A 19,340-nucleotide genomic window follows, 5' to 3' on the forward strand; every position below is an offset into this window, starting at 1 on the left:
TAAATGTGTCCCGCTGCTCCATTGCACCCTGCCTAACAGACTTACGCCCACAGTTAACCGAATTGCGGAATGGTCTTCAAACTACACACTGACGGTGGGGAGCATTATTTACAATGACGCTATTTTTATTTACAAGACTAACCCAGGACCTGTGATTGTTCTTTCTGGGGGGGAGACAGTCTGCTCTGCATCAATGCACCATGAAAGCACCCAAAAACGCACCAATACACCCCCAAGCACCAATCGGTGCAGTCACCAATGTTCATCAGTGTTCAATAATAAAAATAACCAAACAACCCCTAACCCTGCAGGTGATCTCTTGCTCTTCGGCTCCCTCTGCTGGCTATTATCATTTCTTCCAGTTGTTGTCATTCCTTTGCTTTGCTTACTGGCGGCCTATTTGTATTAAAACTTGCACCCAATGTGTCCATTTTTATTTATTTTATTTATGGCCCACAGGGCCGACTACGTGTGGTTCACCTGTGGGGCATCGGTGCCCTGTGGCCAAGGTCCGCCAGCAAGATTTCGGGCCCTCATGGCCGGTTCCAGCAGAGGGGTCATGCCCCAACCCATGGGGTCCATAAGTGGTGCTCGGCCACAGACATGTGGTCCATAATGTGGTGCATCGATGCAGACAGCTGGTTCTGGGAATTCCGGGCGCACAATGGAGGACTCACGCACGCTCCCCTCGGCGCCCAATGGCGCACAGGTCATGTGGGAGACAAAAGAGACAAATGAGCGAGGGGTAAGGTCACAAGGGTACACATCAATAAGGCAATGCAAGGCGAAATGCGTACGGAGGGCGAAGTGAGCAAGCTCGTCCCTACCGTACGTCACCCACCTGTCACCTACACTACCATTGCCCTTACCCCATATTTACAAAATCTACCCATTTACAAATTCGTCACTACTGTCACGTCTTCCCCATATTTCTCCTATACCAAATTCGTCTCCACAATCCCTCTACTTCAAAATTTGCCATCACCAAATTCATCATCAATCCTCATAAGGAGGAAGAGATGGAACACAAGCACAATGTCACACCCACGTCATGATGAGTCTCACAATCCAAAACATTTGCATCAAAAATAATTAAACATGGCATGGTGTGGAGTACCTGTCACCTCAGGTGAGTGGATGCAGATGGTGCGAGGAGATCCTTCTTCCTAACTATCCTCTAAATGACTTTAACACACTTTACACTACCCGGGGTTTTTCCCTGCCAATCCATTGGCCAACTTACACTATGGGTTCTAAAAACCAATTCCCATTGACCAAACTGTGGTGCTTCTCAATTTGGGGTCTCACTCCCCCGATTCATCTCCCGGTGCCCTCGCACAATTTCTGGGCTGCGACGTGTAGCTCTCCCAGCAGGTCTACCCACCCGCACACCTCCACCACTGCAGTTGCCTCCCGAGCTTACCTGCTCGTCACCCTAACCTATCTAACTGGGGAAGGCCCCTCCTGGCTCTGTCACCCCTTGGTGCCCTCTGGCACTGGGCTACCCGGGTCTGTCCTCCGGATCCTCGGGCCCCATCCACAACTACCGGCTCCCAGAGCCCACCTGCGGCCTCACCTGGCCGACATCCTCACAGTGGTGGAGTGCCCAAACCAACTACACACACTAACAGGCTACACGCCCAGCCATTTCCACAACACTAATGCACCCATCCAAACATCATTCTTCCACTCGCACCACAGATGCCAATATCCAACCACAATTTACCTATACCCTCTTACCTAACACTTACACTACCCGCCCCGGGTATCCGTGATGGGGGTCCATCCTTCCCCCATTCACACCTTCGCACCATCCACTCCACTCCACAGTTTTCCACCATACTCACTCCACGACCATCCATTCCAATACTCCATTTATTCCACACTACCATTCTCCATACCTGTTGTTGCACACCTGTGCACTCACACCTGGTGCCACCTGCACCCTCCTCCTCTTCCTGGACCATTGGGTCAGCACAATACACAATCACCTTCACTCACTCATACACTGCTCCACACACCTGTTCAGTTGCACACCTGTGCAATCACACCTGTTCAATCCTCAAACACACGGCATCATCTCATCTAACTACTCCCCTCTGAAACTTGCGCTTCCCAGTCGCCCCTTTAAACTATTGCGCTCCCTCGTCATTATCATCCACTCTAATCTACCTGCGTCCCCTCTACAGGTATCCTTGTCACTAACTAACCTTAACGTTACCTAAGGTCATCTTCGCTAGATCCCTACACACAATATCCTAACCCACCCGGGCTAGTTTTCACTGCCATACACCCCATAATCTATAGCGCATCTGCCCCCAATTGCTCACTCTGAGCCCTCATTTGCTCACTCTGAGCATCCATCCGGTTCCCCATTTGTCCCATTCGCTCACCCTGAGCATCCATTTTTGCTTCTAGCCCCATATTTGCCATTAGTATGGCTGCATTAATCTGCGCCATGAGGTCCCGCACATCAATTCCCGCTATTTGCGCAGCGGGCGCGGCTACCCCGCGCTCGTGCGAGCTGCCACTTTGTGCGTCTGATACCACGTGCGCGAGAGCGCCATTTTGTGCGTCTGATACTCCCTCAACCGCCTCCTCATTGCTCCCCTCCATTTGATCCTGGGTTACTCCTAACCCCTCCTCTAGCTCACCCACATGCATCCGATCGCCTTGACCAGCCATGGGCGATTTCAAAATTCGGGTTTTCCTTTACAACAACACAAATTTCCAGCACTTTGCAATTTTGAGCGCGTTAAGCGCGCTTCGGGCCTCGTATCCCACTCCTCGACACCAATTGTTGCGGACGCGGTTAAGATGTTATTTTGACCGAGCGGTTGGTATGACCGCGACCGTACAGTTATTCCCCGACTAGAACCCGATTCCACCCAAACTTTGGCCGTATCGCACCGCGGCTGCCCAATCTGGAAAACTCTAAAACGACCGAATGCAAAGAGGAAAAGGAATAAGACGAGAAGACGGACAGAAGAGTAATTGGATTTATTATTTACACATATAAGTAGGAAGCAAGCAGTCACGTTTATTTACAGGGATATGAGACGCAGGTGACACAGTGCAATCTTTAGCTTATACAGACTTATTGTTACTACCCAGGACAGCACGAACAAAACAAACTCACGTACGCAAATGGATGGAAATTGCAGGCAGGAATGACAGGAGGGTGGGTGGCTGGAGGAAGGCCCGGAGCTGGCTGGAGTTTGATCCCGCACGGGACGTCGGGCTGGACCTCGACGGCCGCCGATGCCACCGATCCTGTCGTGTGCGTGGGGTAGCGGGTCGGAGCTGCTTGGTGGAGCCAAGCCAACGCTGCTGGTGGGGGGTCTGGCGTGACGGGTTCTCTCGCGTGACGGGTTCTCTCTCTTACTAACTCCAGGACTCTTTCTCTCTTGCTTAGTCCAACTCTTCCTCACCACCGACAACTCAACGCAACCCCTCCACTGTCCGCAAACACTGACCACCACTGACGACCAACCCAGCTCTGACCAAAAAAAACACACACTCCGCTCTTGTCGTAGCTCATCCTGTCAAAGCTCATCTGCCTTGGACACGCCCTGCCTGCGGGTTGTATAGGCCCCGCCCCTCAACCTTCACGAACCTCCTCGATGTTTCTCTCCACACCCTCTCCAAGTCCAACCCCTTGTTCGTGGTTGGTTGAGTGGGGCTGACTCACTCCTCCCCTCTATGACGAGGTGGGGACCCGCCTTTCTTCCCCAACCCTGCCTCGTGGTCAATGGCGGATGAAGGGAAAACCGCCCAACATGCAGTTGGCAATGCGAATTGCAATTGACGAAAAGGGGGGAATGGAAGTGTTGGGAGTGGGAATGAAGGGAATCTATCTCTTTCACTGGTGCAATGGAGTATTTCAATTAATGGGAGACACAGCCTTACCCTAAAACACATAATAAGATATAACTATTGAACAGGGGTATTCTATGATTGGCTGTGGTGTGGATGCTTTATGGACTAATTATGGGATGCCCTTTGACCTTTACACAGCTCCGGAGGCAGGAGGCGCAGAATAAACAATAATAATAATTCACACAATCAAAAAAATATACAGTCCTCATATCCGCAACAATATATATATATATATATATATATATATATATGAAGCGCGGTGCTATGCGCGCTACTTGCTTACCAAGGAGGAAGCGGACAACGCGGTAAATCAAAAGAGTCTTTATTGAAAGAGCCCTACTGCAGCACTGAGGAGCTCGGGGCTGCGAGCCCTGTGTATATCCCGAGGCCACGCCTACCCCTCGGGCGTGGCCGATGCCCACTTGGTGCGCGGAAGGATGCCATCACGCCAGTGAGCATTCGTGTCCGCCACACGCGCCCCCCCAGAATTCCCGCTCACCTGGAGGGCCAGTTTGCGGGGCAAACAGATGACCCGGCCGAAGCGCCCTCTGGCGATTGGCGGCGTCTGGGGTGCAGGGATGCCAGCTGGGATGCCTCCGGCTGCGCCCGGGATGGGTGCAGGACCGGGGGGCGGCATGCCGGCGGGGCTGGGCAGTGCCGGGGGTCCGCCCGCAGGGGTGCGGCCCCGACGCGGGGGCCGAGCCACCGGCGGTGGGTGGTGCACGTCGAGGTGGGCCGGCTTGAGGCGATCCACTGAGACGCGGTCGGGAGTACCGCCGATGTCCAAGGTGAAATGTTTCACCCCAGTCTCCAGCACACGGAAAGGCCCGTCGTACGGGGGCCGCAGTGGTGTCCGGTGGGCGTCGTGCCGGACGAAGACGTACTCCGCGGTGCGCAGCTCCGGGGCGACGTGCGTAGGTGGGTGCCCGTGGTGCGCCGTCGGCACCGGGGCGAACCTCCGGGCGGTCTCCTGCAGCGCGGAGCGCTCCTGCGCCGCGGACCATGGTGCCGTGGGGTCGGGGAGGAACTCGCCCGGCACCTGCAGCGGTTGTCCGAAGACCAACTCCGCCGCGGATGCGCGCAGGTCGTCCTTGGGCGCCGTCCGGAGGCCCAGCAGGACCCAGGGGAGCCTGGCGACCCAGCCGCCGTCGCGGAGGGTGGCCCGGAGCGCGGCCTTCAACGTCGCACAGGCCGTTGGCCTGGGGGTGGTAGGCCGTGGTTCGGTGCAGCTGGACCCCGAGCCCCCGCGCGACCGCCCCCCAGAGCTCCGAGGTGAACTGGGGGCCGCGGTCGGACGAGATGTCCGAGGGGGTGCCGAACCGGGCGACCCAGGTGGCGATGAACGCCTGCACGACGTCCGCCGCCGTCGTCGCCGCCAAAGGCACGGCCTCCGGCCACCGGGTGGTGCGGTCCACCATTGTGAGGACATGGGTGAAACACCGCGAGGGGGGCAGAGGTCCCACCAGGTCCACGTGAACGTGGTCCAACCTACGTTCCGGCACCGTAAACGGGGCCAATGGGGCCTGGGTGTGTCGGTGCACCTTCGGGCGCTGGCACGCGAGGCACGTCCTGGTCCAGCCGCGGACGGCCTTCCGGAGGCCATGCCAGACAAACTTGTTGGCGACCAACCTCTGGAAGGCCTTCGTGCCCGGGTGGGACAGGCCGTGGATGGCGTCAAAAACCTGGCGCTGCCAGCCCGCGGGCACGATGGGGCGAGGCCGCCCGAGGGAGACGTCGCACAAGAGGGCCGTGCCCGCGCCGTCGAACGGCACCTCGGTAACACGGAGGCCCGTGACGGCGGTCCGCAAGGCCTGGACGCCGGGGTCGGCGGCCTGGTCCGCCGCCATCCGGGCATAGTTGATGCCGAGGTGGACTGCGTGGGCGACGGACCGGGAAAGGCAATCCGCCACCGGGTTGTCCTTCCCCGCGACGTGCCGGATGTCCGTCGTATATTCGGACACGGCCGAGAGGTGACGCTGCTGCCGGGCCGACCACGGCTCAGTGACCTTGCCCATCGCGAAGACCAGTGGCTTGTGGTCCACGAAGGCCGTGAACGCACGGCCCTCGAGCAGATGGCGGAAGTGCCTGACCGCCAGGTGAAGCCCGAGCAACTCGCGGTCGAAGGTACTATAACGGCGTTCGGGCGGACGAAGCTGCCGGCTGAAGAACGCCAGCTGTTGCCAGGCACCACGCACCCATTGCTCGTGCACCGCGCCCACCGCATAGTCCGAGGCGTCGGTGGTGAGGGCGATCGGTGCATCGGGCGCCGGGTGCGCGAGCATGGTGGCGTTAGCCAAGGCGAGCTTCGCGTCCGTGAACGCCGCGTCCATCTGCTCGGTCCAGGTAACATCACCTTTGCCCGGCTTCCCTCGGAGGGCCTCGTGCAGGGGGAGCAGGAGCTGGGCGATGCGGGGCAGGAACCGATGGTAAAGTTTACCATGCCCAGGAACTCCTGAAGCCCCTTGATCATGCGGGGGCGCGGAAACCCCTTCACCGCCTCCACCTTGGCCGGTAGGGGGACGGCCCCGTGCCTAGTGACGCGGTGCCCCAAAAAGTCGATGTTGGCGATGCCGAACCGGCACTTGGCGGGGTTCACGATGAGGCCATGCTGGCCCAGGCGTTCGAAGAGCGTGCGGAGATGGTGGAGGTGCTCTTCGCGGGACGCGCTGGCGACGAGGATGTCGTCCACGTAGACGTACACGAAATCCAAGTCGTGCAAGACGCTGTCCATTAGTCGCTGGAACGCCTGAGCCGCATTCTTCAACCCGAAGGGCATCCGAAGAAATTCGAAAAGTCCGAATGGCGTGATGACGGCCGTCTTCGGGATGTCCTCCGGCCTGACGGGGACCTGATGGTAGCCGCGTATGAGGTCCACCTTTGAAAAGAAGGACATGCCCGCCAACCGGGCGGAGAAGTCCTGAATGTGGGGGACGGGGTAGCGGTCGGGGGTGGTGGCGTCGTTGAGGCGCCGGTAGTCCCCGCACTGTCGCCATCCCCCGCCGGGCTTTGGCACGATGTGGAGCGGTGACGCCCAAGCACTCTCGGAGCTCCGCACGATGCCGAGCCGCTCCAGCGTAGCGAACTCCGCTTTAGCTACCGCGAGCTTCGTCGGCTCGAGGCGGCGTGCCCGGGCGTAGACCGGTGGCCCGGCGGTGGGGATGTGGTGTTCCACCCCGTGCTTGACGGCCCCCGCCGAGAAGGTGGGCCGCGTGAGGGCCGGGAAACCGGCGAGGAGGCGGGTGAATTCGTCCGCTGCCGGAAGCGTACAGATCAACCTGGCCGGAACCGAACCGCTCAGCAAGCCGCTCGGCGAGCCGCTCGATGAGCCGCTCCGGGAGCTGCTCAACGAGCCGGGCAGCGCGCAAGCGAGCGAGCTGAACGTCTCGGCCTGGATGAGCCTTCTGTGCTTTACGTCCACCAACAGCCCATTTGCACACAGGAAGTCCGCGCCAAGCAATGCCATGGGCACGTCGGCAGTGACGAACGACCACCGGAAAACCTGCCCTCCGAACCGCAGAGAGAGGCAGCGTTTTCCGTATGTGCGTATGGACGTACCGTTGGCAGCAAGCAGTGCGGAGCCCCGGCCCGCGGTTTGCTTGTCGGACGTACCGGCGGGAACGACACTCACCTGCGCTCCCGTGTCGCACAGGTAACGGCGCCCGGACAAGGTGTCCGTTATGAACAGTAGGCTGTTTGAAAAGCCGGCGCTCAGTGCCACTACTGAGGGCCGGCCCGGGCGTTTCTCGACCTGCCGAATGAGCACGGCGGGCGACACTGCCGAGCCTCGTGGCTGAACTTGGTGTGAAACCGGCACCACGCTTGCGGTTTTTTTCCGCGGCGGCGGAGGTTGGCGTGGCGTGGCGGCCACCACGAGGCGCCCCTCAGAGTAGGGGTGGTCACCCGCAGGAGGTTCAGCGGCCACGCGGTGCGTTGCGTAGTAGGGGTGGTCAGCCGCAGGAGGTTCAGCGGCCACGCGGTGCGTCGCGTAGTAGGGGTGGTCACCCGCAGCAGTTTCGGGCTCGGAGTTGGGGCGCGCAGCCGCAGCAGCCGCCGCAGCCCCGGGAGCCGCGACGGCCGCACCGAAACTCACCCGCGTGTCTAAAGCCGCGAAGAACTTGTCGGCCTTGGCAGCGAGAGCTCGGGGTTCCGTTATTATGGAACCGGCCAACGCGAGGCGTACTCGTGCCGGCAGCTGGCGTCGAAATAGCGCTCAGAATAGAAAATCCGGGGTTTCGTCGCCCAGCAGCGACAGCATATGGTCCATTCGGACCGACGGTCGCGTGTCGCCGAGCTCGGGGAGGTCCAGGAGGCGGTCGGCCCGTGCGTCCACCGTGAGGCCGAACGTGGCGAGGAGGAGACGCTTGATCGCCTCATACCTGTGGTCGTCCGGCGGGTTCCTCAGGACAGACACGACCCGGGCGGCTGTGCCGGGCCCGAGGGCGGCGAAGACGTGGTAGTATCGCGTCGCGTCGCCCGTGATGCACCGAAGCTGAAACTGGGCTTCGGCTTGCACGAACCAGAGCTCGGCTTGGGCCTCCCAGAACTCAGGGAGCTTGACCGCGTTGATTGCCATTGCTATGGCGTGTTCGGATGGTCAGCGACGGCTGAGCCAACGTCGAGGTCACCAAATGAAGCGCGGTGCTACGCGCGCTACTTGCTTACCAAGGAGGAAGCGGACAACACGGTAAATCAAAAGAGTCTTTATTGAAAGAGCCCTACTGTAGCACTGAGGAGCTCGGGGCTGCGAGCCCCGTGTATATCCCGAGGCCACGCCTACCCCTCGGGCGTGGCCGACGCCCACTTGGTGCACGGAATGATGCCATCACGCCAGTGAGCTTTCGTGTCCGCCATATATATATATATATATATATATATATATATATATATATATATGTGCAGTGTCTGTCTTGTCCTGTGTTCTCACTGAACTACTCCCTTAAACTTTTGTGAAATCGTTCCAAACTTCTGGTATGCAACTATCTCTCCCGTGGGTATGTTCTAAGGGTATTATTTTTGAAAAAGAAAAAAAATTCTAATTTTTTTATTTTTATTTCAACTAAATATACAACTTCATTTGTTTATAAAATGTAATATTACGTACCTTACAAATAAATTTGTGCAAAATAATTGTTTGTATTATGATTGGTTTAAACCATTCAAAACAGCAACTCAAGTACAGTCATTTATCTCTAAAACTACATATCTGGGCAGTGTCTGTGTTATCACTGAACTACTACCTCAAACTTTTGTTTCCGTGGTTGTGAAGTGTTTTAATAACATGGTGGTGAGGTGTTTTGAATCACGTGGTGGTGAGGTGTTTTGAATTACATGGTGCTGAGGTGTTTTGAATTACATGGTGGTGAGGTGTTTTGAATCACGTGGTGGTGAGGTGTTTTGAATTATGTGGTAGTGAGGTGTTTTTAATTACGTGGTGGTGAGGTGTTTTGAATTATGTGGTGGTGAGTTTTTAATTATGTGGTGGTGAAGTGTTGTTAATTTCTTGGTGGTGAGGTGTAATCGTCCCAAACTTCCAGTCTGCATCTGCACCTACCCCTCCTGTATTCTGCACCGACCTTTTTTCTTTTCTTTTTTCAACCTAAACCTTCAACCTAAATTGCTTATAAAAATGTAATATCATAAACACTACAAATAAATTTGTGCAAAATAATTGTTTGTGTTATGATTGGTGTAAATCATGACAACACAGCAACTTAGGTACAGTCATTATCCTCAGCTAAAAGAAGCCCGTTCCTCTGTAACGACGCATGATGAGGCGAGCGTAGCAAGCCGAGCCAAGCTAGTATGTATATATATACTCGTATGTATACAGTCACGTGAAAAAGTAAGTACACCCCATGTAAAGTTTTGACTTTTTCAACATATTTCAACATACAGCTATTTCATCTTCATTTCAACAATATTGATAGATAAAGGTGATATAATATAACAAATCTCATGAAACATTTACATTTTGTAGTCCATTGTATAAGGTAAATAAACATAAATGCAAATTTCGCATGTGGAAAAAGTAAGTACACCCCTACATTTATCACTACTTCAAATACCTAAAATTAGAATCAGGTGCACCAGCTCAGGTGCAAATGATTAGAACATCGTTAGAGAGGATCTTGGAGGAACCTGTCTTATTTAAACCTCAGACATTTAGTTTGGTTTGCTCTTTGTTGTTGAAGTGTGCGGCATCACCATGCCTAGATCAAAAGAGCTCTCTGAGGCCTTCAGAAAGAAGGTTATAGATGCCTACGAGTCTGGGAAGGGATTTAAAAAGATCTCCAAACAATTTGAAATCAATCATTCGACTGTCCGGAAGATCGTGTACAAGTGGAGAAGATTCCAAACAACTGCCAACTTGTTCAGGCCAGGCCGCCCCAGCAAGTTCAGCCTGAGAGCAGACCGGAAGATGTTGAAAGAAGTCTCTAAGGACCCCATAATGTCATCATGGGACCTACAGGTAGCTCTTGCCACTGTTGATGTCAAAGTGCACGAGTCTACCATTAGAAAGAGGCTGCACAAATTTGATCTACATGGGAGGTGTGCCAGGAGGAAACCTTTGCTGTCCAGAAAGAATATCAGGGCAAGACTAAAGTTTGCCAATGAACACCTAGGCAAAGACCAGCACTTCTGGAACAATGTGCTCTGGACAGATGAGTCAAAGGTAGAGCTATTTGGTCACAGTACCAAAAGACATGTTTAGCGAAAACCAAAGACAGCATTTGACCACAAGAACCTGATACCAACTGTAAAGCATGGTGGTGGAAATATTATGATTTGGGGCAGCTTTGCTGCATCAGGGCCTGGGCAGCGCACCATCATAGAATCCACGATGAATTCTTCATTGTACCAGAGGGTGCTTGAGGATAATATGAGGCCATCTGTCGGAAAGTTGAAGCTCAACCGAAGGTGAACCTTGTAACATGACAATGACAATGACCCAATCCATCAAGGAATGGCTGAAAAGAAAGAAATGGAGGGTTCTGGAATGGCCAAGTCAAAGCACGGATCTAAATCGCATCGAGATGTTGTGGGCGGATTTAAAACGTGTTGTGCATGCAAGAAACCCCTCAAACATCGCACAGCTGAAAGAATTCTGCATGGAGGAGTGGGCAAAAATTTCTCCCAGTCGATGTCAGAGACTGGTAGATAGTTATAAGAAACGCCTACTTGAAGTTGTTTCTGCCAAAGGGGGCAATACCACCTATTAGAGCCAAGGGTGTACTTACTTTTTCCGCATGCAAAATTTGCATTCATGTTTATTTAAATTATACGATGGACTACAAAATGTAAATGTTTCATGATATTTGTTATATTATATCACCTTTATCTATCAATATTGTTGAAATGAAGATCAAATAGCTGTATGTTGAAATATGTTGCAAAAGTCAAAACTTTACATGGGGTGTACTTACTTTTTCACGTGACTGTATATACAGACTTGGCATTTAATATGGAATATTTTTTTGGTGGGGGTGAACTTACTTTTCAAGTTGACTTAGAACCAAAAGTTCATTGGACTTATGTTGAAATTATTCTAGATTTTGTTAGTGACCTTTAAAAGAAACAAAAACCACATTTGACATTTCGAAGCAAATAAATTGATCCTTGAAAGTGATGTGAACTGATATTGAACTCAATTCATGGACAGTACTGTGTTAAACTTCTGTACGTTTTCCAGAAGTATGTCTTTATTTTGCACATTCGCCAAATTTTTTTTAAACAAAAACAAAAGTTAAATTACGACTGGGATTACGGACAGTAAAATTACAGTTCAGTACTTCGTGTAACCCCCATGAGCATTCAGGAGAGCACGTACACGTTGAGGCATGCTGTTCACGAGTTTGCCAAGGTTTTGGACAGGAATCGCTTGCCATGCAGTGACAATAGCCTGCTGCAATTCACGCACAGAGGTCGGCTGCTGGTCCAAGTGGTCGATTTGATGCATTAATTCTGCCCACAAGTTCTCTGTCGGATTCATATCCGGGGACATGGCAGGCCACTCCATATGCTCTACACCACGGTCAGCAAGAAAGTGTTGGATCATGCGAGCACGATGAGGCCGTGCATTGTCATCTTGGAAGACAAAGTTTCCTCGAAAGGCTGTACGAGCAAATGGAAGCAATGTTTCTTCCAGAATGGCCCTGTACTTGAACTGGTTCAGGTTTCTATTCAGAACAACCAGGTCAGTTTTGCCCCCTGCATGAAAAGCAGCCCAAACGGTCACCCCACCACCTCCAGCTTGGACTCTTGGCACTATACAATCTTTGTTGTAGGCTTCATGCACTTGTCTGCGCACTCGGACGCGGCCATCTTGACGATAGACCAGAAATCTAGACTCGTCACTGAAGATCACATGATTCCAGTGTCCTGGCTGCCATTGACGGTGCTCTCTGGCCCACTGCAATCGGCGCTGGTGGTGTTGTCTGGTCAGGCGTGGTTTTCTCAGGGGACGCCTGGCACGATAGCCTGCTTGAACCAGTCATTGGTTGACTAGCCTTCTGGATACAGACACATTTGTCAGTTGCTGCCACTCAGCCCGAAGCCGATTAGCTGACTTGGTACGGCCATTGCGGACTAACCGGTGCAGCTGGCGATCATCCCTCCTTGTGGTTCTGCGGGGACATCCTGGCCTCGGTATTGGAGTAGGGACACCCCTCTGAGCATTTCGTTTCAGGATCTTTGACACCTGACCTTGAGTGATGCCATACTGCCGAGCAATAGCACGCTGTTTCATGCCGTAATTCCGTAAAGCCACCACTCCATGACAAACAGCATTGTCGAGTTGACGGACCATCTCCAGAGGAAGCGGCAATAACTTTTGGAGATGTGTAGCAGTTGTTTTCCACTAATACAGAACGCAACAACCCTTGTATACCTGACTGTGAAGCCAATTATGAAATGCACCTGTCCGTACATTTTGCCACACCACCTGTGATATAATCCTGTTGTTGACTTCTTGCTGTGACAGACAATCAGTGACATGGTTCTTTTCACAAATAAATCACCGAAGCGTAAAAGAAACTCACCAGATTGATATACTGAGTTAAGAAAGTAAACCGAAGTCAAGAAAAAAAAAATATTCCATATTAAATGCCAAGTCTGTATATATATATGGGAGATGGGGGAGATGCTCTTGGCCCCGTCATTTTGGACGGCCTTTACACTAGTATATTTATAACAATCCTCATAGCTAGCATCGTTCCCACCTCCCAACATGTCTAATAGTAAATATCATCATTTAAAACTTACCCTGCATATGCACAAGTCCCAAATACACTACATGACCAAAAGTATGCGGACACCCCTTCTAATTAGTGGATTCGGCTATTTCAGCCACACCCATTACTGACAGGTATATATAATCGAGCACATAGCCATGCAATCTCCATAGACAAACATTGGAAGCAGAATGGGCCGTACTGAAGAGCTCAGTGACTTTCAACGTGGCACCGTCATAGGATTCCACCTTTCCAACAAGTCAGTTCATCAAATTTCTGCCCAGCTAGAGCTGCCCGGTAAACTGTAAGTGTTGTTATTGTGAAGTGGAAACGGCTAGGAGCAACAACAGCTCAGCAGCGAAGTGGTCGGCCACACAAGCTCACAGAACGGGATCGCCGAGTGCTGAAGCACGTAAAATTCGTCGTCTGTCCTCGGTTTCAACACGCACTACTGAGTTCCAAACTGCCTCTGGAAGCAACGACAGCACAATTACTGTCCGTCGGGAACTTTTTTCTCGTATATTTCAGGTATTTTTCTTGTATTTTAGAGCTATGCGGGCCATTTTAGTTAACACTCGTTATCTTTATCCCAGACACATTATATACTTTATTTTTCCTTGGGCTTCTGCCCATGTGCGCCGAGCATTCTGGGGCAGATTATGTAATTTTCAAAGTTGCTTATTGGTGGAGCTGGCAGGATGGCCTAGAGGTACGCACACTCACCTCTAAACTGTCTAGCCTGGGTTTGAATATTGGCGCAGCTATAAATGGTCATCCCGATGTTTCATTACACATGGGGAACACTTTTGGACGAAGTATTTCACGAACTGGCTGGCCAGGCCTGATGTTTCACTGGAACAGTTGTACGCAGAAGTTTGTAATTTGTTCAGGATGTCAGTGATAACTTGCTTAATCTTTGCTCAGGATTTCTAATGTCCACCACCAAGAAATGATGGCAGGTGAGACACCTGGCTTAACCTCCACCTGAGGAATGGTACACTTTGTGACGCAATGCACCAGGGTGACACTTTATAACTGAATTTAATATCCAGCCCAGGCCTGATAAGTGCATGTATCTCTAATCTATCCTGCCAACCCTCAAACGTAAAACAGCAATATAATGTGAAGAATATTGGTTTGAAGAGTAACAAACTTTCTATTTGCACAGGTTTTGCGGATCCACAAAATGGCCATGCCAGTAACCTCAGTACCATGCACAATGCTGTCCATATCTTTATGAACGGGTCAATGTCCAGTGTCGGTTCCTCAGCCAATGATCCACTCTTCATCGTACATCACACTTTCACAGACAGGTCTGTCAACTCATCATTATACATCTTATACATACATCTTTTTATTGTATCTTTATCTGGATAGGCCTTATTGATAGTTTCAAACAGAACATGAATCTTGGGAGAAATTTAATCAACCGGATTAACTCAATAGCAAAGTCAATAGTGTCACACACTGGAAGTGTCGGTGTACGGAAGCGTTTTTTTTTAATCACAATAAATAAAAGGCACAGGGAGGTGACATTCGCTGACCGTGACGTGCAAAGTGCGCAGAGTAAAACGAGTGTCCATTTACGTCTGTAGGATGTCTAATAAATGAAGATATAAAAGAGCGCCCGACACTACACTAGGCCCAGGCGTCGGCATGCTCACGCCGCTGTAACGTCAAAAACTGTTCCAACCCGTCATTTTTGACGGAATTTATACTCGTAATTAATAATTAATAAACTCCACTACGTCGTTTTCCTGAGGAGGTGATGCCGTACGTACATTGGTTAGCACACAATACTCGACATGGAGATAAAATTCACTTAATTAATGTTGTGAAAACCCATGCAAGATACCTCCGTTGCGATGTCTTCTTACGAAGACGCATCTTGGGAAACAAAGATCGTTCGAGGGGGGCAAGAGGAGTGTGTCGAGAAAATTGCAAACTCCATTGCTCCAAGGAAAAATTCGCGATCTCACGTGAACACGTCCAGCTAAACGACAATGTGCATCGCTATGATTGTTGTTGTTGTTGTTGTTGTCGCCGCACCATTACCACTTGATAGCTTTGTGACGTCAGCCATCCTCGTCCTCGAATAATGAGAAGTTACGTTTAATTTGTAGATTTTAAGTCTTCATCATTGTTATTTATTAATTTTTAAAATAAAGCAATCGTTATATATTTATTTTCGGGAAGTTGCTTTCGGGGTGGTTGGGGACACCGGAAGTTGATTTTCTGATTCTATTTTAATCATAAGAATAGTAATGTCGATTTTAAAATCCTTTCTTGAATTAATACATGGTAATTGTTTTAATAGATGTAATTTCCATTTGACCTCCTCGTACGACCACCCCTGCCCCGATAATTAGCACGTGACGTCCAGAGCCGTCGACAGGGAGTTCGGTCAACCCGGGGTCAACTGGTCTGTCCTATGATTGGTTAAGCGCTGTCATGTGATTCACAGGCGTTATGTTGCTACCCGACCTCCGTAATTCGCAGAACGCGCATCGCATTGCATGCATTCCCTTCATTTTTCATCAGTCAAAAAAAAAACGCCGTGCTGTTCGGCATACGGTTGTTCTAATCGTTCAGACAGGGGCAAATCAATGACCTTGCACCGGCCGATGACGTAACCGGCGGGCGGTTACTTGCCCGGACGTGTCCGGACTTGCCTTGCCCGGGCGGACTCTCGATTTGCATACCACGCCCCGTTGAAAGGCGTGGCTGACTTATTTGCATACCACGCCCCGCCTGAGAGGCGTGGCTTTTGTGTGGTGAACTTTTGATAAACATTGCCGCCCGTGTTAACGGGCTATTCAGTGCTTTTGAGTTCTTTCGAGTCGAGCTAGAATAAATAGCTCAGTGAAACTTCGTTCCTGGTGTCGTCCATTTTGTCCGGCTTTATCGTGTGAGCATAGCTCCACAATGTCATCAATACCTTCATTATGACATCATAATTCGAAAGGTACAACGCTTTGTCCAATCAGTACGATTTTTTTTTCTCTGCAACGATTGGTCCGGCAAATTCTCACCATGGGAGCGTCTCCACCTGCAGAATTTTTAGTGATAATTTTGATGTCATAGGTCACGTGGTACAGGCACCATCTTGGAAAAACCGAAGAACTTTGCACCTCTATAATCTCCAAAACCACTCTATGGAAAAAATGAAATGTGGTTCATTGTAAAAAACTACACATGGGGAATAAGTGTTGTTAACAATGACGTCATTGGTGCCTTCATTATGATGTCATAATTTGACAAGTACAACACTTAGTCCGATCAGTTTGAAATGTATTGAGCATGATCTACACAAGTTATATTATAGTTAGGTCCAAAACTTCAATTCCGTGACCATTTTCTGGCTAGTAAGGTTTGACGATTGATTTGACTTCTATTGACATTTTATAACAAAGATAGCCTCTATGTCCCTCCCAAAAATCCCGGCATTTTTCGCCAGAGGCCCGAATCCAAGATGCCCGCCGGCACTATCTTGAAAAATTAAGTTTTGAACCAGAACACCTAGAATCACGTACAAAGACACTTTTTTGGGTAATTTGACCACGATGATTCCAAATCTGACATTAGTTTGACGTTATGACATTATTTTGACCCAGAAATCCAAGATGGCCACCATCCAGTAGAGCGAAAATGCAACTTTTGTACTTAAACATGTTAAAGAAACTACCTCCATAAGGATATCTTGCAGTAAAGTAATTGATGATTGCATGACAAGTAAACTCATTACACTTCAAAATAAGCTATTTTTAATAGCTGTGACTTGAACAGTTTTCAAATGAAGTAATTAATCAATATGACCTTTAATTATATGATTAGTCCGAATCAGAGCATTCTGCTTCACTAGAATCTGAATCATCAGATTCCGATGAATCTCCCCGCCTTTGTACATCATCATCTCGCTCCTCATTCCCCTCCTGGCTCTCATCTTCCTCACTCTCTTCAGCTGGCCCTGGTGCAGGTAGATGTGTCGGGAGAGCAGGTTGCGTGTGGCGGACAGGGCGACAGCGACCACCCACCAGCTCCCAGCCATGTCCGAGTGGCGAGGGGTGGTGTTTCTTGGAGGTTATCTTTGATAAAGGATGGGTCATCACGTACAAAGACATCCCGGGTAGGATATCTTTGATATCCCGGGTCAGGATATCTTTGATAAAGGATGACTTGATGCTGGATGTTGAGAAGCCATACCGAGATATGATAGAGCTGTAGTCTTTGAGGAGGCTCTGTAGTGACCTTAGCTCACGTTCCTCAAAGATAACTGTTCTGATGTGGTCAAAGAAGATAGTCTGAGCTAGAGTCCCTGTATAAAGAGAGTTGTGTCAACTCAAATTTGGACGCCATTTTGTGTCTAAGTGTGTCGGATTAGATATACATGTACATTCGCGATATGGGGTGATATATTCTAAACCTGCTAAAAAAAATTTACTACACATATTTAGTCTTATTATTACATACAGGTGATATTTGTTTTGTCAAAAACTCAGCTATTGCCGTGAAAAAGAGCTGTGTGGTGATATTAAAAGTGGTATGGCAATGCATATTACAAGCCAACACTGCATATAAGAGCTAACATTATAAGTAAGACAAACCAATGCTGTCGTTCTCTGAATTTTAATAACTTTTAGAAAGGAGTGTGGGCATATCCAATATTTTTTAAAGGGTGCCGAGAGCAATTCCGGTGTAGGACTTCCAGCCGACATATAGTCTAACACACTTAAAACAAATTCTGTACGTGGTATTGCCATATTTCTATAGTGTACAACTTTAGTTTTATCGACATTTATATTCAATTTCCATTGTAATGATTTAACAAGCTGCAAGTCAGCTTCTGTCTCTGACATAAGGAAAACGTCATCGGCATCTAGTAAGATTGAAACGTTCATTTATTACTACACCCTTGCCCAGAACTCTGATGGATATTGCCTGATCGATTAATATAGTGTTGCGGATATGGGATTTACATCCATCCATATCCGCTTGTAAATATTCCCCTATTTCCTCAATACTTCCCAACTATCCCCAATCCCCCATTCCCTAATCCCATTTTCTGTAAACAACACTCTGTAGACCCGACCTCCCCCTATTTCCCCCATTAAATGTCGCACCCAGGTTCACCGCATCTCATGTAAGACAACTATAGGACATCTTGCTAGTTATTCTTAGTCTATGTCAGTTAAGGACTCGTTTCCATTAATTCTGACCCTTCGTTGCACCAGAATGTGATTGTATGGCACCGTTAGGAAGTTTAGGACCTCCCGATACCTCCCCACAGCTCTTCCTCACGGTTCAGCAACAACAACAACAACAACAGCAACGGCAGCGGCGGGCGCGGGAAGTGTGCGTCCTCACTCCGGCTTGGTTGGTAGGGGGTGTTGGGAGGGCACCAGGCCTTCCCAACGAGCCGCCATTGAACATGTGCTCGACGGGGTTACCAAATAGGGGCTCCCTGTCAGCTCCTCGTCAAGGGCGGAGCCCGGTAACCCCCGCACCCAATGGAAGCGGCGGACCGGCCCCAGTGGGGCGGAGCCAACCAGCCGAGGGCGTGTCACTCCCCGGCTGAGCATGCGCGGTGAGAGGGGGGTGACGTCAGATGCGCGCAGAGCTGAAGGAGAAAGGACGCACCCTCCGAGCGCCAAGAGACCTCTGCCATTAAGAAAGACCTCCCAAAGACTGAGCTGTATCCTGTCCCCGAGCCAAGGTGCACCTTGTGCCATCGGTCTACCTGCCATCAATCCCTGCATGAGTCAGCCTTGTCCGTTTGTCCGTGGTCTGTCTGGGACTAAGTAAGCCAGTTAGATAAGCTAATCTTTGCACTGTGTCACCTGCTGTAAATCACCTTGACTGCTCCTTTTCGTTTGTGTGGTATAAATAATAAATCCTGTTCCTCTTCTGTACGTCTTCGTCCTCTTCTTCCTCTTTCCATTCAATCGTTTTAGAGTTTTCCCCAATTGAATATCTGTGACGCGATTTGGCCAACGTTCGGGGTAATCGGGTAAACTGTACGAACACGGCGGCCATTCCGCTCGGTCAAGCAACATCTTTAGCCGTGTCCGTAACAATTGGTGTCAGGAGTGGGATTCGGACCTGAAGCGTTTAACGCGCTCAAAATTACAAAGTACCGAAATTGCTTTTGTTTTACAAAACCCGAATTTTGAAATCGCGCCATGGACAATCAAGGCGATCGGATGTCGGTGGGGGAGATAGACGGGTTAGGGG

At 50.3% G+C, this 19,340-nt stretch overlaps 1 pseudogene; it reads left to right on the top strand.

Moving 5' to 3' along the window:
• The window catches only part of LOC137416130 (tyrosinase-like), a 46,453-nt pseudogene extending 30,852 nt beyond the window's left edge, over positions 1–15,601 (top strand).
• The last annotated feature ends 3,739 nt before the right edge of the window (positions 15,602–19,340 follow it).

The sequence above is a fragment of the Myxine glutinosa genome, chromosome 3 (assembly GCF_964187855.1).
Source record: "Myxine glutinosa chromosome 3, kmMyxGlut1.1, whole genome shotgun sequence".
In the NCBI taxonomy this organism is placed as follows: Eukaryota; Metazoa; Chordata; class Myxini; order Myxiniformes; family Myxinidae; genus Myxine; species Myxine glutinosa.